The sequence below is a fragment of the Cylas formicarius genome, unplaced genomic scaffold (assembly GCF_029955315.1).
Source record: "Cylas formicarius isolate icCylForm1 unplaced genomic scaffold, icCylForm1.1 PGA_scaffold_12__32_contigs__length_19106922, whole genome shotgun sequence".
Taxonomy (NCBI): Eukaryota; Metazoa; Arthropoda; class Insecta; order Coleoptera; family Brentidae; genus Cylas; species Cylas formicarius.
The window spans coordinates 6,464,583-6,490,838 of NW_026844225.1; the positions used below are offsets into that span (position 1 = coordinate 6,464,583).

At 32.3% G+C, this 26,256-nt stretch overlaps 1 protein-coding gene and 1 long non-coding RNA gene across 3 annotated transcripts in view; one reads left to right on the top strand and one right to left on the bottom strand.

Moving 5' to 3' along the window:
* LOC132695877 (protein turtle homolog A-like) overlaps window positions 1–26,256 on the bottom strand; it is a 413,609-nt gene that overhangs the window by 245,725 nt on the left and 141,628 nt on the right. The window lies entirely within an intron of this gene.
* The window catches only part of LOC132695880 (uncharacterized), a 237,150-nt gene that overhangs the window by 46,987 nt on the left and 163,907 nt on the right, over window positions 1–26,256 (top strand). The window contains exon 2 of the long non-coding RNA XR_009617900.1: window positions 16,078–16,152. This is a non-coding gene — a long non-coding RNA (uncharacterized LOC132695880). The remainder of the gene's footprint in view (window positions 1–16,077; window positions 16,153–26,256) is intronic.

The following is a 26,256-nucleotide window of genomic DNA, read 5'->3' on the forward strand; positions in this document are numbered from 1 at the left end:
TTGAACTTACCTCCAAACTTTAACTCACTCCAGTCTCAATGTATTTGCTTCAAAAATATTAAAATTCACTCCTAATGAACCCTAGTTGAAATTTCATAGTTCGCAGTTAATTTTTCAATTATGTTTTTAAAAGGGAATTAGTCAATCATTTTCTTACGCTAAAATGATTCTATAAATAAATATTTATTTTAAATAATTTTTTCGATGTAGCGATGTGTTAAGCCCATGTAAAGGTATGTCCAGCCATTTATAGTAACATTAAGATCGAAAATATTAAGCAAACCGAAAAATAAGTGTGATATTATTATTTATTGATTTATTATTTTAAAATTATTTTACTAATAGATTGTCTAAGACTATTACTAACCAAAACTATTGGCCAACAGGGCTCTGTGTCAAGATTAAAAAATGAACAAAACGAATTCAAAACGAAATTTAAAAATGTATGTTATATTCGTCGCGCTTCGAGCCACCTTGTATACTTTAAAATAATTTTAAATTGTGCATCGCAACAGTCTTTACAACTTTTGTATTTACAATTTTCTCATAACTTTTAAAACCAACGAGATAATACTCAGTCATTGAATCATTTTATAGAGATTATTTTAAGAAACTTAATATTTTAACCATAGCAGAAGAACTAAGAGCAACAATTCCGATATGCGAAGAGCAGCAAGGTTTTAGAAAGAACAGATCAACAACAGATGCCATCTTTATAATTCGCCAGTTAGTGGAAAAGTCAATAGAATACAACAACCCTATCTTCATGTGTTTCGTGGATCTAACAAAAGCGTTTGATAAAATACGACTTAATGACGTAGTATACTTTCTTAAAGAAAAAAACGTATCGCCTAAAATAATAAGAATCATAGAAGAACTCAGTTACAACTGCTCCACTAAAATAAAAGCTGAGGGAAAGGTATCTGAAGAAATTAAGATAAACACAGGAATAAGACAAGGAGACAGCTTAAGTCCGTTACTATTTAACCTGATTATGGATAAAATGATAGAAAACGTAAAAATACTAACAGGCTACAAAATAGGAAACACAAATATCACGTTTCTATGTTACGCGGACGATGCGGTACTGATATCTAATAGCGAAGACAGCCTACAAATAATGTTACACATATTTGATAAAAATGCAAAAGAATACAATATGGCAATATCAACAGAGAAAACGGAATGTCTAACAGTATCTAAGGAACCAATAAGATGTAAGCTGGAGATAGGAGGGACAATCATAATGTCACGGAGTAGATGTAACAGGCCACCGAAATATTTACCAAGAGACGATATACCAAGAAGCAGCCACAGCCGGTGCATTAAGGGATATAGTGTGGAGAAATAGATATCTAGGAATAGAAAAGAAAACAAGAATCTATAAAACATGTATAAGACCAATACTTACGTATGCCATAGAAACCAGAGCAGATACGAAGAAAACAAAACAAGGGCTAAGAACAACTGAAATGAAAACATTAAGATGCATAATAGGAAAGGCTAGACGAGACCATGTAAGAAACGAAGATATCCGGCAACAATGTAATATTCAAGAAATAGTAAGATGGGGACGAGAGAAGAAGAAGAAATTGGAATCAACACATAACTAGAATGGAAGAGCACAGATTAGCAAAGATCACAAGAGATGGAAAACCCGAAGGGAAAAGATCAAGAGGAAGACCACAAAAAAGATGGCAAGACAGCTGGTCATCAGAATCACAAATAGGATTAAAGATTACCCAGTAACCACAAGTCATTGGACTTAACGTAGGAATAAGAAGAAGAAAAAGGTTTTCATCGAAATGTTTAATGTCATATAATTTACAGTTGAGTTCAAAAAATTTTTTATTAGGAAAAATCGTAACATACACAATTCCAAAACAGTTGACTAATATCTGTTTTTATCTAGCAATAAGTGAGTCATGTAATTAATTTCACACAATAGATACAAAATTAAACCACTATAATCGAAAAATAAAAGACAAAGGGAATATTTAATCAATTTAGTTGAATGAAGAAAGTCGCTGCTGAAATGAAAAAACCTATGTCATGGGAAATTCAGTGTGTATAATTAAACAAAGGCCAAAAAGAACGCTCTTTTTGAAACAGCTTCCAGTTATTTTAATAAATTGTTAATAAATTCATTTGTAAGTAAAGCTGCCGAAACTCTGCGAACTAAAGTGGCTTTTTTAATAGCAATTATTACCGTATTTATTTTATTTTCGTCTAACTCGGCCTTTTATCGAAATATTCGCCTTAGGAACTGAAAAAGTTTAAATGGATTTGTTTGTCGGAGACAAAGAGCCGGTGAAAACAACTGCATAAAATACGAAGTTATCGCAAAATTATATACGATTGATCAACAGGATAAAAAATCGGGCATTTTTATCGTCGGATCGAAACTCGGTGAGCTTATTTTAGTAAAACTTCTATAAAACTTTAACGTATCGGAATTTATGGTTTGTGCAGGAGTGGCTGCGCATTTGAAATATTTGTTTTCCGTTTTAATAGGTTTCGATGGCGTTTGAATTCGGTCCGACGTAAAATGACCCAGTAACCCCGATCTTAACATTCTCCGTTCGTCTGGCTAAAGTTTTTATTGTTAGAAATTTGTAACCTTACGTTAAATCAGAAGCTTTTTACGGACGTTTATTTACCTACAGCGAAATACCCAGCTTAATCAGTTGCGCTCGAATAAATTTCGCATTGATCCTTAAAGGCAAAAAGAAAAAAAAGAAGGGTAAATCCCTGGGGAATTGTTTTACCCTAATAACCCCCATTAGCGGCAAATTGCGCACGCATAGTACCACCGACACGTTTTAACTGCTTGGAATTTGAGAACAAAAAATGATATCGATGTGTGGTTTTCACAGAACCTCATCAATTGCGTTGGCAAGTTTCAAAATTTCGCAATTAAACTAGAACAAAGGATGTTCGGATTTTCACAGTTATTTATTGATTTATGCTCTTTTTTGACAATAGACAATAGATTCGAATATATCATTTTGTTAATCTCCATAGCTTCCAAAAGATTTAGTTTTTTGCTTTTTGATTCATATTTCATTTTTGTGACATGATCCATATTTCAACTTGTGGATTCCGGATTTTTGAACAACATTCGTTGTTCTAATTTAATTTTGTTTAATGGATTTCCATCAAGTAAAAGTCACCTCACTTTAATTTTTCAAAGTTTTCCTAAAATAGAGGGACCATTTTTTAAAGGAATGCTCTGTACTTTTTAATTATACATTAACTATCTTTTCCGGAAAAGATAAGGATATAATTTTGGGTAAAATTTTTCCATGGACGTTGACAGTTGTGAACTATTTTGGTAAACGCCGAATTCAAAAGCTTCAAAATTCTCGTCTGAGGTGAGAATTACTCAGGCACTTCAAAGAATTAATTGCTCTGAAGAAGCCAACAGGATGATTGGCGAAACGTTAGCAAGTTTCGACTCAACAACAAGCGATGCAGGAGGAATACAGAAGTCTTGTAAATAGTATTACAGCAGCCTATGGAAAATTCTTTGAAAAATTAATAGGTAGTTCACGTTTTATGGGATTTAGGAATCAAAGGTTAGACATAATAAATGACAATTTTATGCAAAAATTTTAATTGGGAAAAAAAATTGCAAAAGTTGTGGTTTTCATATGACACTAACCAAAAGATATACGAGGGTCACTTGAAAAGTTTCCCACATCACCCTGAAGATGGCGGTACTAGTTACTAAAATATAGTTATCGTAGTTGATAGTTATTTATTAAAGTTTCAGCCATTTTGGGAGCGGGGTTTTAGTTTTCGTGAAAATGGAAAGAATTCATTATAGAGCTGTTGTAAAATAAAAAAAAAACGTTTGAAAAAAAATCATGTTTCACCAAGACAACTCTTCAGCGGTTGTCATGACCAAAATCAACGAATTACAATTTGTACGGGTTAGAGAGACGAGAGCATCGCTGAGAGAAGTGTAGTAGAATTCTTCGGTCCGAAACTTTTTAAGTGACCCTCGTACATCGCTAACAGCAAAATATAAAAATCGTGTAGGTACTGAATAAAAATGTTGTGTCAAACAAATCGCTTTTAAATTATCGATTGGTGCCTTAACATCGTACGTGTTAACGTATATGTGAATTTAACACGCAAAAACCTCAGTATCCAACTTTAAAAATAAAATAAAATAAAAGGAATTTTTGCTCTTTAATGGCTTTTTATTTATGACCGAACTTCCTATTCCAGCAGAAGTTTTAATGATACAACTTCGCGCTTGAAAAAAAATCGATGAAATATCAGACATAATCCTGAAAACGCCCTCGCCTAAAAAGACTTTACTTTCGCTCAGCCTCTTTTATTCGACTCAAGATCGTTTATTTTTATTCCAAAAATAAATTAAAAATAGATCCCCTTGTTGATGACGGAAAACACTGATACATATTGCCGTTACGATTATTACATATAAGGAAAGTTTTATTATTTTCCAACCAAACCCGAGTCAACGTTGAAAAATGGTGAATTTTATAAAACGCGAGTGCCTCAACAAGCTTCAAATCAAAAAAGTTTTCTAGATATCAAATATGAAGATGCAAAAGGCACTCGATATTCTATAAAACTTCTTGCGAATATGGAGTTTCCGGCATTAAAAGATAATAATATAATGTTGGCTACCATGGACGATGACAGTTTAAAATTAAAAGTTATAAAGATGACAAAAATAATACAAACATGTACAGTAGTAATAAATGAAGTGTAATATATTCATCATCATGAATCAATATTTCAGCAAGATAAAAAATATGCGTCATAGTTTCAATGTATTTTCGTCGTCAAGAAAAAATGCGGTAAACGGCATTTCACTCACGAGTTTATTTGACACGAGTGAGTTAAAAAGTTTACCGAACGTGTTGCATACTATACTTTTTCTACGACCGTCAGTTTTTGGGTACATTTTCACAAAACACGAATACATTCAATGATGTGACTGTCAGAATTGGTAAACGTCAAATTTGGGAAATATCTCCGAAAACATCCGATTGCTCCCGAAACCGTGCGGTAAAATCCCGGAAATGTCCGAAGTGGCTCGGATTCGTGGGAAACGAAACTGACGTGGTAAAGTGACGCTTCCCGCACGCTAGATCGGTGCGTAATTAGGTATTTTACAGACGGGAGTAGAAAAAAGAATTTTACTGTTCCGTCTTACCAAGGGAAAATTATATTCTTCAAAAATTTCCTATCCAGTTGTCTACTTTTTGTCCCATCAAAACTGATTTTTTTTAATGGAAAGAATAAATGTAAACTGTTAACATGTTTAATAATAAATTAGCGTCCAGCAATGAGTTTAAAATTTATTGGTCATGAACACAAGGAGGTGATTATTTATCATCGGACGTGTTATTTGCGAAATGATGTTAAAAAATAAATAAACACCTATGCTTGCTTTATGCTTTCTGTGACTGGTGTCCAATAAAGAAAATAAATTAATATGTAAAAAACACACAGAAAAGGAATAAAACAGCAATCAAAATACACTTCAGCATATAATTTCAATATTAGCACTCAACGCTATTGTAGGATAGCAGAATGCTAGAAGTCGCACGGATGTGCAAGAAGTCCGTTTTAAATACATTGCAAACACTACTTGGAGAAAGTAAAAATTATTTGAATTAATTTTTCAAAGAATTGCTGTAATACTATTTACAAAAGTTCTGGATTCCTCTCGCGTCCGTTTTGGTAGAGTCGCACTAGCTAACGTTTCGCCAATCATATTGTTGGCTTCTTCAGAGCTTAACAGAAACTGGCTTGCATTTTACTCTGTACTTGCTTATATATTGTTTGAGGGGGGCGGAGCGAAATGAGGGACATAAACACCGTCTCAGATGACTCATTCCCATATTAGTGACAGGTAGAGACCTCAGTCGCGGTTTAGATTGTTAGGTTGTTTATAGATTTCTATAGACTCTCGGATTTTTCGTTGGTAGAAGAACTGATTACACGCAAGAATTTTAGTTTTATCGAATAAAATTTTATGTGCGGTTTCGTGATTGTGTTCGGCAAGTGCTGATGGGTTTATTTGTCTTAGCTATTTCATGTGCTTTGAGCCTAGTTGCTATTTTGTGTCCGGTCTCTCCAATGTATTCTTTTCCGCACATGCATGGAAGGCTGTAAACTCTTGGCATCTCAAATGGAGTTTTGTCTTTGACAAGTGGTAAATCTGGTTTTGACGTTATATTTCTTTAATTTTTGTACAAACGTCGGGAACAGCTATGGGTTTCCCATTATCACCAGTCATCGCGAATATATTTGTAAAAGTTTTTGAAAATTTATAGAAATTTTTGGAAACGCTACGTCGATGATACTTTTGTTATTTGCCCTCATGGTCAAGAATGCCTAGTATATTTTGTTAGACATTTAAACTGCCGACCAACTGAACCTCACATCTGCTCTCCTCTCTAGTAATTTCCATCTTAGAGATATTAAGCGTTTCATCACAAAATACCCACACCCTTCCGATAGCAATGAGCATGAAAGCAATCCCACACATGCCACTGTTGTCCTTCCTTACATTCAAAATATCACTGCCAAAGAAATATTACGTCAAAACCAGATTTACTAATTGTCCAAAAATCTCTCAACATCTTCGATTCGCCAAAGACAAAATTCCATTTAAGATTCCAGGAGTTTACAGTATTTCATGTGTATAGGGCAAAGGATACATTCGAGAGACCGGATGAAAAATATCAACTAGGCTTAAAGAACACGGAAGAGCCTTACGACTAAGACAGATAAACTCATCAGCTGTTGCCGAACACACTCGTGAAACCGGGCATAAAATTTTATTTGATAAAACTAAAATTCTTGCATGTAATCAGTTCTTCTACCAACGAAAAATCTGAGAGTCTATAGAAATCTATAAACAGCCTAACAATCTTAATCGCGACTCAGGTCTCTACCTGTCCCCAATTTGGGAATCAGTCATCCGAAACGATGTTTATACCTCTCATTAGCGCTCCACCCCCCTCAAGCAATATATGAGCAGGTACAGAGTAAAATACGAGCCAGTTTCATTCAAGCTCTGAAGAACCAACAGGATGATTGACGAAACGTCAGCAATTTCGACTAAGCAAAAACCGACGCAGGAGGAATCCAGAAGTTTTGTAAAAAGCAAAAAGTAACATCTACAAAATATCTTCCTAATAACCTGGTGATGTTACATTGCCTAATTTAATTTAAAAAATATAAATTCGTGTATAATGCGTTGCCGGCCTAACTACCCATTTATGGCAAATTTACCCCATTGCTGTAAGTACAACCCTCGTCTCAAAGAACATGAAAGAGCCTTACGACTAAGACAAATAAACTCATCAGCTGTTGCCGAACACACGAAACCGGACATAAAATTTTATTTGATAAAACTAAACTTCTTGCATGTAATCAGTTCTTCTACCAACGAAAAATCTATCTATAAACAACCTAACAATCTTAATCGCGACTCAGGTCTCTACCGAGACGGTGTTTATACCCCTCATTAGCGCCCCCCCCCCCCACACACAAACAATATATAAGCAGGTACAGAGTAAAATACGAGCCAGTTTCAGTCAACCTCTGAAGAAGCCACCAGGATGATTGGCGAAACGTCAGCAATTTCGACTAAGCAAAAACCGACGCAGGAGGAATCCAGAAGTTTTGTAAAAACCATTACAGTAGCCTGTGGAAGTTTCTTTGAAAAATTAATAGCTTCCTAGCTCACAATTAAAATGAGTTTTTGGAATGTCTTCTGGATCAATTTCTATTTGATGAAAACCTGAAGCTTGTAAAATATTCACATTGACCTAACTGATCAAGTAAATCTGTAATAATATTTGGTAAAGGATATTTGTCATCTACAGTAACTTCGTTTAATTTTCGATAATCAACGACTCTCGCCATTTGTGTTTTCCTGAAGTATCCATTTTCTTTGGTACTACCCGCATTGGTGACGACCATGGTGAAGAAGAGGGTTGTATTATTTGTTGATCTAACATTTTATTTATTTGATCTTTGACTTCTTGTTTATGAACATGTGGATAACAATATGTTTTTGTATGTATTGGTTTAGCACCTCTTGTGTCAATTTTATGTTTTATTTCATTTGTAAATGTTAGTTGATCTCCATCAAGATAAAATATATACTCTCTCAACACCTTCGGTCCGTCAATGATAAAATTCCGGACGAAAAATATCAATTAGGCTCAAAGAACGCGAAAGATCCTTACGACTAAGGCAAATAAACTCATCAGCTGTTGCAGAACACACTCATGAAACCGGGCATAAAATTTTATTTGATAAAACTAAAATGTAATCAATTCTTCTACTAACGAAAAATCCGAGAGTCTATAAAAATCAGTCATTCGAGACGGTGTTTATGCCCCTCATTTAGCTCCGCCCTCCCCAAATAATATATATGCAGGTACAGAGAAAAATGCGAGTCAGTTTCAGTCAAGCTCTGAAGAAGCCAACAGTATGATTGGCGGCTCAACACAAACCGACGCAGGAGGAATCCAGAAATTTTGTAAATAGTATTATTTTCATTGTTTTTTATTTTGTTTTGACTTTGACAAAAGTGTGCGAAACCGTTTAAAATACTTACTTGCAACAGCAAACTACATTGAACTCTCAAATTTTCAATATTATTTTTTCATTAATTCACTGCCTTTTTAACAGCTTTGAAAATAAAAAAGTAAATTTTGACACCGTATCGAATTATAAAATAATTTTTGTATATTTAAATAATTCTTTGATTAACAACAAGAAATGACAATTATATTTTAATAAGGCAAAAAGTTTCACCCCCCCGAGTGAAATTTAAATTCGTGGTGTAATTTAATTTAAAGTTAGTTCCCCCCACTATGTAACTTTTACATTATTAAAATTAAATAGAATGGCCGCAAAATTAAAATTTCAAATTTTCTAATTTTGTTAACGCTGCATCATTACACGCACTAAATGTAATTTTAAAATGAGGAGCGACAAAGTAGCTTAGAATGTAGCATAGAAATATGCCCTTGAAAATTGGCCCTCACAGTTTTACATTTAAAAAGAGGATATCTCGAAAGAAAAATAGGAAGAAAATTATGAAATTACTTCAAGAAAATTGCCTCTCAAAGCTACGAAAGCACAACGGAAAGCTAGTCGCATTAAGGTGCGAGGCAATTGTCTCCATTATGGTTTGTAAATTTTCAGAAATCGTCACTGTGAATGCGATATTTGTTATACCTAGGTGACTTTTTTCCACACCGAAACCAAAAATATAGCGATAAATTCCTATAGACCACACCTTAAAAATAGAAAATTACAAACGTATCAGCGTTGTTCACGGAGATATTGTTTTATTGTTTGGTCCACCGTGTATAATACATTTACCTTCTATGTTCAATTTTAACGTTGAATTGGACTTACCTTAGGGAGAAGTAAACTTTGGTCATAGAGTTGCAAAATGATCACTTGTTGCAGGAGTTTACAATTGATTATTTTGTAGTTGTAGAATAGGAATTATGAAATACAATAAAAAATGTTAAATTGCAAGAATTGCAAAATAATCAAAGTGTAACAAAAAACGAAGCCACTCTTGAATTACAAAAAAATCATTTGTGAACTGCTGCTGCTTTGGCCCTTTACAAAATTTTCACTTGTAGTGGGAGTTTACAAATGTTTTTTTTTCTAATTTGTGTAGTAGCAATTTGAAAAATAAAGTACGTAGTATAAGAAGTATAATAACGATAATAAACTGACGTATTCTTGGTTTCTCGTGCTAGAAGAATCAATGTCTTTAGGGAGAGATAAAACCAACGGAGCAAACTAAATCCTCTGGTCCCTTTCCCCTTGTGCACGCACACCGTAAAATAATTATCTCAGAACGGCACAAAGCTCGATGTAAAAGTAATGAGACAGGTTAGGTTTGCTGATAAGTGATAAATGTCCCTCACTGCCATGATAAAGTGCACGCCACATGCATTAGTGTGATCGATAAAATTTTTGCATTGCGCAGCCCTTTTTAGTTTTACTCACTGACAATTTTTTTCAGTTTTCTGTAAAATCACATCATATGGTCATAACTATCATTTTTAAAGGGAGTCAGTTATTTGTAAAATAACTCTCACGGTTTCCAGAAGCTACATTCTATGAAAAATTTGCCTTGTGACTTCGATAGGTGAGTCTTTCTCAGTTTTTTCTTTTGTTCTTGATAGTCAGGTTTTCGTGATATTGAATTTGATATTTTGGTTAGATTTTAGGGAGCGTTCATGTTTCTCTGTTCCTTATTCTTTCAGTTTGCCGATGGGTTTCCTTTCACCTTATTTGCAGATTCCTAAACTCTCCAGTGAGGCGGATTTTAAAGCAGTGATTAAGTTCCTATCATGTTTTTCTTCTACTGTGTCTTTTTATATGGATCACGGCCAACATCATTGTTAATAAATGTTTTTTCGAGTAATATTTAGTCACTGCAAGATTTTTGTATTCTGCAATTTGCTGTGTAAATGTAAAAACTTTTATTACGATTTTTTTTAATTTCATTTGTATTTATTGAAATAGGTTTATGGTACTATAAGATTCACGCTGCTTCTCTAACAAACTTCTGGAACATTTCAATGAATCCAAGCACCGCGTTGTCTAGTCAGTCGGTCGATGCACGTAAATATAAATAAAACTTTTTATTTTAAAAAATAATACATGAATAATAAAAACAAATCTATTCAGATTATGTAAAGGCAATATGAAGCGATAAGAAAGATGTTTTCCTAAGATTGACTAACAAGATTAGGAAAACAATTTTTACTAACCAATTTATACTTTGCAAGTAGAGGAATAACACAGAAAACTTGACGTGGATCGCTACTAAAATGGTCGAATATTCATTGTCGAAATACGCTTATATTCGGCAACAAGCTATTTCGTCCTTAACTATTTCAAAACTTCCACGGCGTGTAAGTTTATGTAAGCTTATGATTCTGTGAGAGTTCGTTAAACGATACGCCTGCATGAAATATGTATGTTGTAGGTATAACTTGCAGTAATGATTTTTAAAGTTTGACGGTTTAGCTGACGACTGCAGCAATTTACCCGAGGGAAACGTCAAAGAAACTGAAGGTAGATACGTACGTTTTGTCGTTATCGGCTAATTATGGGAGAAGCTTGATCATTATTAATTGGGTTGCTTTTTAATAATACTCCTATGGTTGTTGTTATAATTAAACCAAAACCGAAATGTACATGTGTCATTGCCTAAGTTTTTCCTTAAATTTATTTAGCAAGAATAAGAATAATGACTATTTTATCGTTCTATCTATTTTTGGATGTAAGATAAAAAATGAAAATATTATTTTTCCGCCATATTTATAGCGCGATGTCTTTCTAATAGTTGACTTCTCGTCCATTTCTTTACCCTGTATTTAACGTTGTTTAAGTAACATAACATAAGTAAGTAACATAATAATACCTTTATTTTCCATACAACCAAGTTTTTTTAACAATTTGTAAATACATATCAAATGTATAGAGACACTAAAAAAATAAACATAACAACATAATCAGAAAGGTTTGTAAAAACACTGTTTAGAAGAAAATGGAGAATTCCGGAGGTATACAAAGACACTATCTGGATAAATGGAAACCAATTCGTCTGTTTATAAATTTAGTGAAGCATGACTATTATGACAGTTTACACTTGATAACGGGTAGTGATACGACTGTCCGAAACGTTGTATAAGTTAAAAATAAAGACAATGGAAGTTCGACATCCTTTTAGTATTTCTATGACTATTTTATATTTTGGCTATTTGAATTAGGAGAATCATAATTAGTTTATTGACCACACGTAATTTATTAAGAGAATTCATGAAATCACAATTTCAACAATTGTAGCACAAGGGACCTTTAAAGGTATACTCCATTAAGATGTGATACTGTTTTATACTTTTTCAAAGATTGCTCCATTTATCGAATGACGAGTGGTCAAGAGTGTCTCAAGATTTTCTAGACAAATGGTATTTTTTCCCATTGTATTGTGAAAAATAGACAAACGACAGTTAAAACGGAGCAAAACTTACTCTAAATATTTTCATTTCATGTGGTGTAAAGCAGCAAAAATTATGATAAAGAACATTGAGTGTAAAACCGCTCGTATACGCTAATTCATGATTTTCATTTTTTAAACTATTTTACTCCAATTAACAGCGGAGCGTAATATAATTGGCAGACAATTTGCAGAAATTATATTGCGATGTCCTGATTATTTATCTTGTGTTTTATTTCGCTGAGTTCAAACGTTCATTGATCTCAACCGACTTGTTTTGCGATCAACTGAACTGTACTCGGATGCAATTTAAATTACAAATTGCAAATTAACCAAAACGCCGTTATCAAAATCTCAAATAAAAATGTGCACAAATGCTTGTTTATAAACGTTTTGTTATCCCGACAGCACTGTGTGCCTTTTATTTAGTTTTTTGCTTTGCAAAATGTAGTTAAAACCCAAGGAAATAAAAAACACCACCATTTGTTATATTTTCGTATTAATTTTTTTGTTTTTTTTTTGGGTATGGGAGTTTATTCTTTTGGTTTGCTGTTTGTGGGAGAATAATAGTCAGCTCTATTTAACAATTAATGATTCTCCCTGCAATTTTATGATTCCAGTAAAAGCCTGGGTTTATTTTTGGATTCTAAATTTCATTTCCGTCAGCATATAAACGAAAAACTAAAAAAAGGTTGTGGTACCTTAAAACACATTTATTCTTATAAATACTACTTATCGCAAGAGACCAACAGGCTGCTTTGCGACTCTATGGTGTTACCTCAGCTGAACCACTGTTCTGATGTTTACATGCGTGAGGTTGATTTATGGAAATCAAAGACACCAAAGAATTAATGTATTTGTTTATTTACCTACTATATAAGGCTTGCTATCAGGTACATGTTTTTTCTTTTTAAATGAGGCTTTAACAGTATCAGATGCCTGAATAGCCGCGATTTATTTCAAGCCCTTTGCTGCATGTTCTCTTAATTTACTTACACTAATTGTAATTTTTAATGCTGTTAGCAACAAACGTTATTATCATTATTATTAAATTCTGTATCGACTTGTACCGAAACGTTGAAATATCAAACCGGGTTTTACATTTAAACGGGGATTAGCTAACAGCTGCATGAAATATTTATTACATAATGCTTAACCGATAACCCTTCTCTTATAGTTTACCCCCGCCTACGGGAGATAATGTGATTTATAGGCGAATGCCCTATCCCGTATTAATCTTTAATTTTGCCAGGCATTTCATTTTCGGCATTTAGTATTATTGTTTAATTATTGTATGTCCTCATTACAGGGGTTGATTTGTTTTTAGTTATTTATTTATTTATTTACAAACCCAATTGCAGACGAGGGCGGGCAATTACAGGATAGCTCACATCAAACATATAAAATAGACGGAATTAAAGAAATGTTACAAAATTTCGTTTCTTTTAAACAAATTTAGTTATAGTTATAGCTTTTTTGACACCATGTTACAAAGAGTAATTGTAACAAATCAAAATTTTACAACAAAAATATCACAAGAAACAAACAATCAATCACAATGAAAACAAATGTGGCGGTGAACATTAAAGCAGTAAACTATGAAGAGATCTGGGTTAGATTTTACTTTATCGATAAATTCAAAGTTAGTATAGAAACATTGAAGTAGAAGTAGTAGGTAATCTTTAACTCTCTGTTAGAAAGATATACCATCTAGCGATCTTAGGTTGACACTCAGAAGATTATACAAGTGAAAATAAAAACTATCGTTAATAAATTACATTCAAATCTGCTAAGATAATTATTTGGTGTACATGCACGATTTTTATGAATATGATACAACCAAACACACCAAACATAAGAAGTAGTCTTGTAAACAATAACTGACAATGATCACGATAGCCAATTCTAGCAATAGTTCTTATTGCTTGTTTTTGCAATTTAAAAATAATACACAAAGACGAAGAAGAATAGAATCAATTAACCAATAGAATCAATCCCCTTAGTCATCTCAGAACGAACAATCCACTGCTAAGTTTTGCTTTAAAATCAATTCACCAATATGTTCCGACTAATTTAGTCTGTCGATAACAACACCAAGTAGTTGAGCTGAACTACCATTCATAACAGCTTTATTAATTGAAATGGTGAAGTGGTCTTGTCAAAATTCAGTTCTAAGTTCACAATTATTTATTGAAAATTTTTCCCAAAGCGCTGTTGTTGTAATAAAATTGGCCACTTTTATTGTGATAGTGTCCTCTTTTTTCAATAATTTTTTTTTGCTTATATTAACTCACTTCTTCAGGACGTCTTGTTTTTTATTCTGCTTGGTTATTTCCTATTAAGTTCCTTCTATAACTACATTTGCTAGCAGCCATTGCCAAAACAGGCAAATGGAAATGAAATGTATACGTCAGCCAGACCGCGATGTACTCAAAATATTATTATTAACATCTATCGGTGTATTCCCATCGTAGCTGGAGTGAACACTTAGTGAGATTAATGCTTCAAATTGTTTAATAACAATGATCCTATTCAACCTATTAGAGACGGTGCTAGTTGCGGCAATTGCTACAAATAACCAAAATTATTCAAGGAACTTAGGCCTTATAATGAATTAAAATTGCTGGGTGATGGTTTTATGGTCATTATTAGGACTCTAGTTTAAATTAAAAAGTGTAAAATTGTCATATAAAACTGATTTATGGAATTTGCAGACGTGGAAGATGAGGAAATATTCTAACAAAACCTGTTAGATGGAAGAACTCTTACAATATCTTCAGCATCATAAATTAGTTTCAATTCCTCAGGTGCATATCTTAGGAGAAGAATAAAAACAAAACCGTTTCAATGGCAGTTTTGAAAACAAATTTTAATTATAACTGACTTTTTCGTACATGTTGATTTTTGTGCTATATGTGTGATTTTCCTTCATTTTTTCCTTTCGTTTCTCTCACCCAGAAAAGCAAGAAGATAATAAATAATATTGTTTTATTACGGATTTTGTGTAATAAAAAAATACAGATCATTATTTTTACAAAGCCATGGCTTAGCTATAATTTTTTTTTAATTGGAAACAGCGTGTATTTCGGTCTCAAACCCACGTTACATTTTTTCTGTTAAGTTTTATGGTTAGTAATTTCATTATTTTTTTATACCTCAAAATGATTTATTATTTAAATATACCGATCGCTGCAGACAAGATGGTATCTGAAATTCTTAACTTCGTTAATGTAGCGAAAATGGGGACTCGCTTGATGAAAGTGGCTAATTTTGTTAGACATTTTTGGTAAGTTTATTATATAGGATGTCCGATAACTAATGGTAAATATTTACACATATCTCTGTAGATTTTTTTCCTTAAAATATTTAAATATATATAATACATATATATTAAAAATGAAACTTACAAATCGAATACCTCGTAGGGGTTGTTCAAATCTGAAAACAGATAATCACTTGATGCGAGATCCGGGAATATGGTGCGGTAGCAATTCCAACGTAAATCGTTCATAACATTATCCGTAGATTGCGATATTTCGTTTAAAAAAAACCTTTCGTTTTTTCCATAGCGTATTTATATTTCCTGAAAGAGCTGAAGTATTGCATTATAAATTGGTTAAGGCTTTCGCGGCCCGTTGATAAGCTATTATCTTGATTCGGGTTTAAAGGCCGTCGTCGGTTGGAATTACTTCCTAACGTTTCGCTAGCACGAGTGGCGAGCTTCTTCAGAGGTCCTTCCATCTCCGATGTTGGACGTAGACTACATCGGAGATGGAAGGACCTCTGAAGAAGCTCGCCACTCGTGCTAGCGAAACGTTAGGAAGTAATTCCAACCGACGACAGCCTTTAAACCCGAATCAAGATAATAGCTTATTGCATTATATTTTTTCTGCAGCTTTTTGGCATCCATATTGGAGTGGAAGAATCTTACCTTTTTTGGCATCAACAATCAAATCCACAGTTTTTTCGAGTTTTTTTTTTTGTTTGTAGTAATTCTTATCAGCAATTTGTATACTTATTTCGTATTTCTGTTCCAGGTAGTGCTGCGTTTGGATGGTGACATCTGCAGGTCTGTGATAGACCATTTCTGTGATGTGGATTCGGATATACAGGTAAGTTTTCAAGGTTGTTTCTACCCTGGTTATTCGGTTGCTCTCTCTCATCTTTCATCTTTCCTGTGGTATGAGTGATAGTGATAGTTAATTGCATTTGAAACCTTTTATCTACTAGTGGACTAGTGACAAGCAGTCAATCTTCTAGTAGATTTATTTCACCTAATATTAAATAACCCTTAATGTAATAATGATGTCCCACATGCATGGTCGAAAATCGCATCACTATGTAGAATTTTTCCCTAGAAAAAAAGTCAATATGAAATAATATGTATGTTCCAGTAAAGTAGAAAGTTCATTCTGGGTATTCTAAAGAATAAACCTTCGTTTGAAGGTGCTAGACAACCATCCAGTAGAAAACTAAGATATTCTCGAACCGCCATTGTCTTTAATTTTTGTTTACACGCTGGTGGATTTGAATGTGAAATCTACTTAAGCTGCTGGTTGTCGAATCCTTCGATCTGGTGATAGGTGTGAGTGGTACATTATCTTTGTGGATTTTTGAAAGTGTATAAAGATATGGTGGTTTCCTATGATGCGGAGTTAAGGTTCTAATATTATCCGGAATATCTTTATCGCGTGTCTATTTACATCTCTATTTACAATCTGCTTTTAGAACCTCAATGTGCATTCCAGAGATGAGCATATCAATAGTTCTTGTATGGGAGTTAAATTCAGAATACGCGTCATTATTTCGGTTCTTGCATCAAGAATATCAGTAATTACAAAGCGACTTAAATTAAAGTTAGTTAAGAAAAAGAAAAGAAAATTTCAAGATACATAAGCATACCACAATGTCGATTTTCGATTTATGCAGTGCTCGATAGATTCTTCCTTCGATCGTCCTAGTAGGGTCACTAGAAAGGAGTCGAGTTTGCTTTTGGCAAGTGTCTCCTCGATTTTGTGTACATCCATCATGTGATGTTGCCTTAGTCCTCTGAGAGAATGTTTGTGCCCTTTTGTAAGTCTTTAAGGGCTGCTGGTTCCTCTTTGTCCGTTTTGGTCGCCCTTTTTCTTCTCTCTTCAAAACAATTTACATCTGTTTCCAGTTGTAAAGCCTCTCAGAAGCCAAAACTAACCAAAACAATATGTATTTACGTAAATTGAACTTAGTTTATAATAGCTTGGTAGTTCTGAATCTATGGAGAGAAACAGAGTATAGTGGAACAGGAACTATCTAGTCAACGGTAAAATCTGTCGATTTTGATTTTTTGAACATATTAAAAACGCCAACGCTGCGCCACTGGAAGCCATTTACGTGCTAATAAAACAACGCGCCACAATCCGACATATATCGAGCTTGCAATTTGGTGTAGGTAATTCCGTGGTGGTTTTGAGCTCATAAGGGCGGGTTTAGTTACCAAAAAACCCCTTCGGTGGAACTGTATTTGCCTAAAACGTATTTTCTCCATTTAAAGTGCCCATCTGGAGGAATATTTATCGAAGTTCGATTATATTACCTTGCGGCTTTACATGGTAAGTCATATTGAAAACGCAGTCGTAAAATTATTCATGGGAAAGTTTTATGACCAGCAGAAATATTAAAATATCAAAATTACCGAAATAAAAAACGTCTCTTGGCCATTAATTGACTTGTATATTATCGAATCTACGGTTTTATGATGTTGATGTCCCCGGCATATTGAACTATAATTGTTAAATATTTATATTGTTCAGGTAGTAAAACACTACGCATAAATACAATTGATATTTTGCGGAAACACGTTTTATTTATTTTAAATTTTTAATATTTGGGTTTGATAAAGCGTGCTGTTAATAGCTTGTTGGAAACACCTAAACCAGTCTAGTTCAGTGGTGATACACCAAATGGTTTCAATACGCACAATGGGGATTTTGTGCTAGCCTAATTTACTATTTATATCTTAAGCTAAGGATCTTACTCAGTAGAAGTTCTTTAATTTGTAACATGCAAAGTGTAAATAACAAACTCATAAGGTTTGCTTCTTTAGAGTCTCCCCTTCTGGTTGGTGTTATAAAGGAGTACTCTTGTGCACTTTATTCTAGAACCTCTGAATGATTTGGGTGTTGCTTTCGCTACACAATTACTGTATGCTGACAGAGTGGATTTTCTCCCTAACAGCGTCATATCCAATGTTTGTCCCAGATATTTTGTTCCTTATTATTTGTATTTTACGTATATTTCCTTATAATAACGGAAATTGTTAATTTTTTTCCCTATTTGTATGACATCATAATGTTGTGGTATTTAAATAAAAAAAAAATTCACTCAAATTATATGTATGTAAATTATGTATATAAATTAGTTAAAAGTTAATAGATTCTATTTCTTTTATTATTTTCATATCGTTTTCCTGTTATATTTTTGTTACGCCCTTTTTAATTTGTATTAGCTTTCAACTTTCCATTTTTTATGTCAAATGAGTTTTTCGCTTTGTTTTTACTATTCATTCGTCAATGATTAGATAAAACTAGTGACTAAAAGTTTCACTACCAAAAAATATTTCTGGATTCCTTCTGCATCGCTTAACTTCTACTATGTACCTGCATATATTCGTTTAAAGGAGGGAGATTCATGTATTTGTGTAAGGGAAAGACCTGAGTCGCTGTCAAGATCTTTCAAAAATTTCTCAACAGATTTGGAAATAATAATTAGCAACATTTTTGTAAATATACCTATTAAATTATACAAAAACTTAAACATTAAATTATCTAATTAGATCACATCGCTTTTTCTATTTTCATTTGGTTTTTATGTCGTTAAAATTTTCAATTTTCTGCTTTTAGTGATACAGTTTGTAAATATAATTTAAATATATGATAATTTTTGTTTGTTGATTTGTTGGTTGTATGGAGTTTCTTTCGTTTTGCTTATCAACAAATGATAAGCGATAGGTATTTATTTATCTCAAGTATATTTAAGTTCATTTTATGGAAATATATCGGTGGTTTTGTTATGAATTAATGAATGAAGTAACCAACAGGCTTGCACCTAATAATAGATTAAAATTTAAAATAAAATTACAAGCAATAAGTACGTTAATTTACCAAAATGCAAGTAAAATAAAAAAGAGTGAGGAAATTACATAAATTTTTATACTTTGAAAATTTCATTGAAACATTTCAAGGTCTCCTAGTTCTTAAATTATTATTAACATATAATTATTAGACTAGAAAACAGCGCCTCTGCTAGTTTGCGTCTTTTTTCATTTGAAACCAAATTCATTAAATTTGAATAAATATTTGTGTATTTTATGTCTTTGTTTAAATAATACTCCTGTAAAATATACTACCATGTTCTGAAGAACAATTTATTTAAAACGTTATAAAATGTGAATTTCTAAGTAGATTGTCATAAAATATATGAAAAAAAATTAAGATTTGTTAAGATATGCTATTTAGAACTAAATAAAGATATTTCTATACCTACTTCTTATTTTATTAAAATTAAATTATCAACCAAAAATTACAGTTTTTAAACTAAATCTCGATATTATGAAATTTACCCATTTTATTCCCTTACAAGCTTATATCTATTACTCCACGAGATTCTAATCGATAATCGTAGTCCTCAGACAAGCATTAAGCAAATATTTAATAATCTCCCCTTTCAGCCTCAAGAACAATATCTTATTAGGAAACGTAGCAAGATATATCCGTTCATTTCGATAGCAATCGGCAAAAATGGGGCTGCAAAGGTATCTAATTGGCAGAAAATGCAAATATCCAACTTATATGTGCCGTCAGATCCCCAGGGTGTTTGTTATATTTTCCCGGAATATACTCAGTTATTATTTGCTCGCGGTTTTTTGCGCATTATATTAAAATATAATTGTACAGCTTCCCAATTCTATTTCATTCGAAGTTTCCATAATGGAATTCAAACAAATTAAATTGTTTTCCGGTAACAAAAGTCAAACAAGCGGACGTTATCGAATATATAATTGGAAAATTGCTAGTCGTTTCCGATAGATTAATAAAATTGAGATACGACATTAAAGAACTCGTCCACAAACCGTTCTTATCGATTGTTCTATCTAAAACAAATTGTTAATCAGTTTAAATCCCAAGCAAGTCGAGCGACTTGATTCTTAATAACACGGGACTTTATTTCAGCTTAGTTTGAAAGTCAATAAAATGGTAATCTTGCGAGTTTCGTTAATACAAACAACAAAGTTTTTCGAACTTAACAAAAGTGCAAAGATGGTGTTGAGGTTACGTTTTTAGATACGAGGTTGTTGAGCAGGTCTGTTGTGGCCAGTAGATGCATTTTATAATAAAAAATAATGCTGGAGATTAGAATTGTAGGCTTTGTGTTGTTTAGTCGTTTAATTACTTTATTTATCGGTAAAATTCTTATTGAAATCATCACTTTAAATCAAACTTTATTTTCTTCAAATTAAATTTCTTCAAAATTATATTATATACCTAGTTGTTCAAAACATTGCACGATATGTCCTAAGAGTATTATTTAAAAGAATAGTAGATAATAAATTCTATTTGACAACAATTACATATGATAACAAAAATTAATAAAAACCGAATTATTTCTCTAAAATAAACTTAAATGTAATTGAGAACAATGTTTACTAATTGGTTATCATTTAATAAGTTGTCGATAAGTAAAACTAATGAAATATAATTTTTCAAAGAAACTTCCACAGGCTTCTGTAATGCTTTTTACAAAACTTCTGGATTCCTCCTGCGTCGGTTTTTGCTGACGTTTCGCCAATCATCCCGTTGGCTTCATCAAAGCTTGACTGAAACTGACTTGCAGAAATTTGAAAAACTAACGTCAACACTAGGAAAACCATCAAACTTTTCTCAACTACCAAAACACTGTAATAAATGTATCATCGCACTTTCGGAAACAGAAAAATTAGTTCTTTCAAAAGGTTCCAACTTTGTAATTGCTTCGCGTATTATCCCAACTGAGGAAATCATTTCAAATGTCAAGTATATCCTAAACACACTGCTATTTCAAACAGCTAATGAAATTCGATTTGAAACCGCAAAAATCCTTAAAAAATCAAAACCTCCTAAATCCAATGTTGCAAAACCTGAACGCATTGCCCTAAAATCTCTAAAATCTAATCCAGATATCGTAATCCTAAAAGCAGATAAAGGAAATGCAACGATGGCCATGGACACAAATATATATCAGGAAAAGATTCAAGATATTCTTACAGACGGATCGTATCGTCAACCTAAAAAAGATCCTACGTCATCTATGGATCGCAACCTCAAAATTTGTTATTAAGGCTTCTTCTCTATCAAATTGCATGAAAAAATCTGTCACCCCCCCTTACTCTAAAATTCCTCGTCTCTACGGACTCCCAGGATTACCCCTTCGACCTATTGCCAATCCCATTGGTTCTTCAACATATTCTCTAGCAAAATATCTAGCTTCCTTATTAAAACCCCTTACAGGGAAAACTGACAGTACTTAATTCCTTTCACTTCATTGAACAGTTAAAAAGCATTACATTAGATAATTAGTTTCGAAGTAGAATCCTTCTTTACCAAAGTTCCTATTCCTGAAATTCTCAACATTATTTCAGATATATTAAAATCCGGGAATCCGGAACCAAACCTTGTCACCTTAATCGAAAAATGCATGTCTGGTTCATATTTTTCTTATAACGGTCAATTTTTTGAACAAACGTCGGGAACAGCTATGAGTTCTCCACTATTACCAGTCATCGCGAATATATTTATGGAAGCCTTTGAGAAGAAAGTTCTCGACCCCTTCCATCTAAAACCAAAATCATAGAAAGCTACGACGATGATACTTTTGTTATTTGGCTTCATGGCCAAGAAGCCCTAGTAGATTTTCTTAGACATTTAAACTCTTTACATCCTAACATACGTTTTACCATTGAGTTGGAAACTAATAATAACCTGCCATTCTTATATATTCTTATCAATAGAAAATCAGACCTAACATTGGTTCATTGTGTTTTGCATACATCACCATCCTGCCTAAAAATCACCGGTTATCAACTCTCTTGTTTACAGAGCCGTAAAACTATCTGAGCCCGAATCACTGAACCCAGAATTAAAACACCATACCTCTGCTCTTCTCTCTAATAATTTCCACATTCCACAAGACTTTAAGCGTTCGATCAAAAAATAAATCATAAAAATAATAAATCAAAAAAAAGAAAATAAAAAAGGGGATATATAAATTATATTTTATTATTATTAGTTATTGAACTCAATGGAAAAATTGGCCTAATTTGGAAAACTCTATTTAGGAAATGAAAGTTTACACTGATTAGAATCACAAAACAGCATTATTCAGCTAGGTCTTCTTTTTTTTTGAAATTTTAAATGGCTATTATTTCGTAAAATTCTAAGTCGACCAAACTTTCAAGAACAAATGTTGTCCCCTCAAAACTATTCGACTATTCCGAATGATTTTGTAAATGACTGGTTATAAGAACGTCCATATTACTAACGAATCCGAACTAAGTTTGACTAGTGCAGTGTTTAAGATTAAAGGTATTTGTGCCTCGTTCATTAACTAAAAGAAAGTTTCTGAGATAAAAAGTTTAAATTTAAAAAATTCTTAATTAGTTTCCGCCTGGTGGAATATTATTAAAATATGATTAACGACGTGACTGTTTCAGGACTAAAGTAATTTTCTAATAGAACCTCTTTTATTCTTGCGGGAAGCAATTATTAATTATAAACACAAAATCTCAGACAATTTTTAATTACGTCATTCCTAGTCAATTAAATGGTGTTTGATGTAAAACTCCTAAAATAAGTTTATATTATTGTCACCTTAACCCGATAAGTTTAATGGCAGCATCATAACAGTACAATCAGGATTGTGGAATTGACCGGTCAATTTTTTTTGTGTCGATTGATCGAAATAATTTAAAAAATACAATGATATTTCAATTTATTTATTTATATTGTGCTTTATTGGACATCACAAACGCGTAATAATTTATTAGAAAATACATATTATTAAATAATAATAGATAACACTCTACAATTGCAAGATGTAATTTAAAACATTCTTTGACTAATCAATTTAGAAGTGGTTAATTGAGCAGCCGCAACACTAAGTACAATACAGTAAGTAACTCTTTAAGGTGTGTACTAATGGTTTGCATTCTTACGTGATTTTAAAAAGCAAAGTTGAACTTAAGCTTCTTAACTTTGTAGGTACGGGCATTTTTATCGTTAATTTAACAACATAATAAATAGTTTCATGCAACTTTATCAACAGCAGTTTTTTCCGCACATTTTTCTCAAGAGATAAAATTGAGATCCCACAAATGTGGTTTCAGCAATATGGAATTCCTTCGCATTTCCATTGAGAAGTTCGACAATTTTTAATAATCATTACCCACAGAAATTGGATTCATTCCTCCGGAATTATGTGATCTAATAACACTATATTTCTTTTTGTATTTTTATTTTATGAATTTTACTTTATATATTATTTATTTTATTTTATTTTTTCGATCATAATGTTTTTGCAAGTATGAAAACTGGTTTTTTTTAGAAATATTAAAACATTGGAAATATTATTAGGTTTAGGTATGTATTAATATTAATAAAAAATAAAAATTCTAAACTAAATTCAAACTAAAATTTCCATTATTCCATTTAATGTATGTAATGTATGTAACCATCCTGTATACTTTAAAATAATTTTAAATTATGCATCATAATATAATAATCTTTACAACTTTTGCATTTGTCATTTTCTCATAACTTTTGAAACACTTTAACATTTTGGAAAATCGTTTCCATGTTTAAACTACGCGGTTGTTTTAAATATTTTTCTGGGAGGTATATGTAGAATACCTGCTACTAATTCGATGCCGGTGTGCATTATTTTTAAGTAAAAGTAAGTAAAAAAATGGAATCCTTTACTTGTGGGTTCGTTCATAAAATCCTTATTTTCGTTTTATAGTATGATTGTTCGTCGTCCTTGTCCCTGCTCGAAACTAACTTGCTGAACACAAAACACTGCACGTAAATTCTTATACGTAATCAACGTGAATTGCGAAATACCCGGGCAACCGTGGCGCTTAATTTTAAATAGAAAAACTTCTAATTAAATGCACCAGTTTAAATCACTCATGTTAGTTATAAATTACGATATAAGTCCCTGCTTAAACCAATATTTGGCTTCCCCTGTTATTAATCTAACTTCATAACTTGGTTGCCCGCGGTTTATTTTATTGTTTTAATTAATTTGTAAATTTGTAGAACCGCGAAATTGGAACATCGTATCGCTGAAAGTATGGAAATTAAATTCCGCATATGTTTAGATAATTCACACAAAAAACAATTTAAGAACAATTAACGGGAGTTAATTGCTAAATGTTTGTGCTTCTACGCGGTAGTCGTAACTTATATACAAGATGTTTCAAAACAAATGCGATAAACTAAACAGAAATAGGACTAAAGGTAGAAAATGTAAGGAAATGTGAGTGGTGAGTGGTCCTAGTAAAAACACAATTTTTAACATCAAGAAAGAAGCAGAGCAGAACAATTGCGAATTAAAAAATCCCACTCGAAGAAAGAAACCGGCAAGTCAAGCATAGTATTGCGATTATACATACAATATATAATTAAATAATGTATATAAATGTAGAAAGAAGAAAAAAAGCGGATTAATTACCCAGAAAATGGTCTAAAATGTGAATTGCTAAAAATTCTCAAAAATTTCAAAACAAACTTGTCGTGTGCTACCGACGAAACAATTGCTGAAATGGGTTATCAAGTTTTAATAATGCCTACTTACCATTGTATATCTAATGCCATGCAACTGATATTTGCTCGGTGCAAAATATTTTTAAATAAAAATATTGCAAATAACGCATGGTACGTGATACTGCAGTAGTATCTAGTTAGAAGGAAGCTCTCCAGGCAGTATGATTTATTTTCCAATTGTTTCGCTTTTTTAATTTTTATTGAGTTTTCGGACAATATTTTATCTAACAAATTTTCATAAATGTTTCATGTATCTGTTATTACATAGAAACTTCATGAATCCATCTCTGAGTATGAACTGGTTAAATTATTAACAATGCTAAATACAACCAATTCTGTCTCTCTTACTATTATTAAATATTTTATATAACTACATTACACCATAATTTTATATATTTAACAATCTATTACTAAATTATTATTATAACTTTGAAAACTAATTCAAGAAGTATTTAAATTTAAATAATATAAAAATATTTTTAAATAAGATAAAATTATTATATTTGTAATTTTTATTTTCATTTCATTTAATTTTTAGTTCAACTTACAGGCCGATCACTCATTAATAAGTTGCAATTAATTTAATAAACTAACTTTAAAACTGGCACCTACTACTTACAATATGCCAAAGAAGTTGATTTTGAATTACTAAAGATATCTACTTTATTTTGGTATTAATTTTAAGGTGTAACCATTGTGATGACTGGGCATTTCAACTGGTAATTCGTTGAAAGTGTATTTTTGATAGTAAAGGAACCTTAGCCTTTCAAAGGTGGTTTATTTGGGACAGTTCAATATATCGAACTTAATGTTGCATTGCCAAAGCTTAGGTTATTAATGATTTTAAAAAGATACAGTAGCTGAGCTGTAACCCTTCTGTTGTGGGGTGTTAACATTTTATGACGTTCTAATCTATTGTCATAAGGATCAGACCCTCTTCTTAAAATATAGTTGGAAATGTTAATGATTTTTTTTTCAATCATCTGTAGGTATTTAGCATAAAAAGGAGACCAAATGTCATAATTTACAAAATATAAAAGAAATCTGTGAAAACTAGCCACTGCATTGTGATTAAAAAAATCTGTGGAGCGAATCACCCTGTAGCTCAGAAAAGCAAGGGGATAAGAAAATTCTGTTGACGGCATCTTTCGTTTAAAAAAAAAGTAGCACCATAAGCCGCAAGCCTCTAGTCTTACTCATGATTTTGACTACAGCCGTCTTCTTTTATTGTAAAAATTGCCTTGCTTTTCTACCACAATGTTGCCATCCCAGTTCATATATAAACATACTTGCTTACTTATTTGAACTTTCCGGTATAGACGCTGAAGCTTCGTCTGGCGAAGTTTTTATTAAAAAAAAATGATTTATTTTAGTTTCACGAAC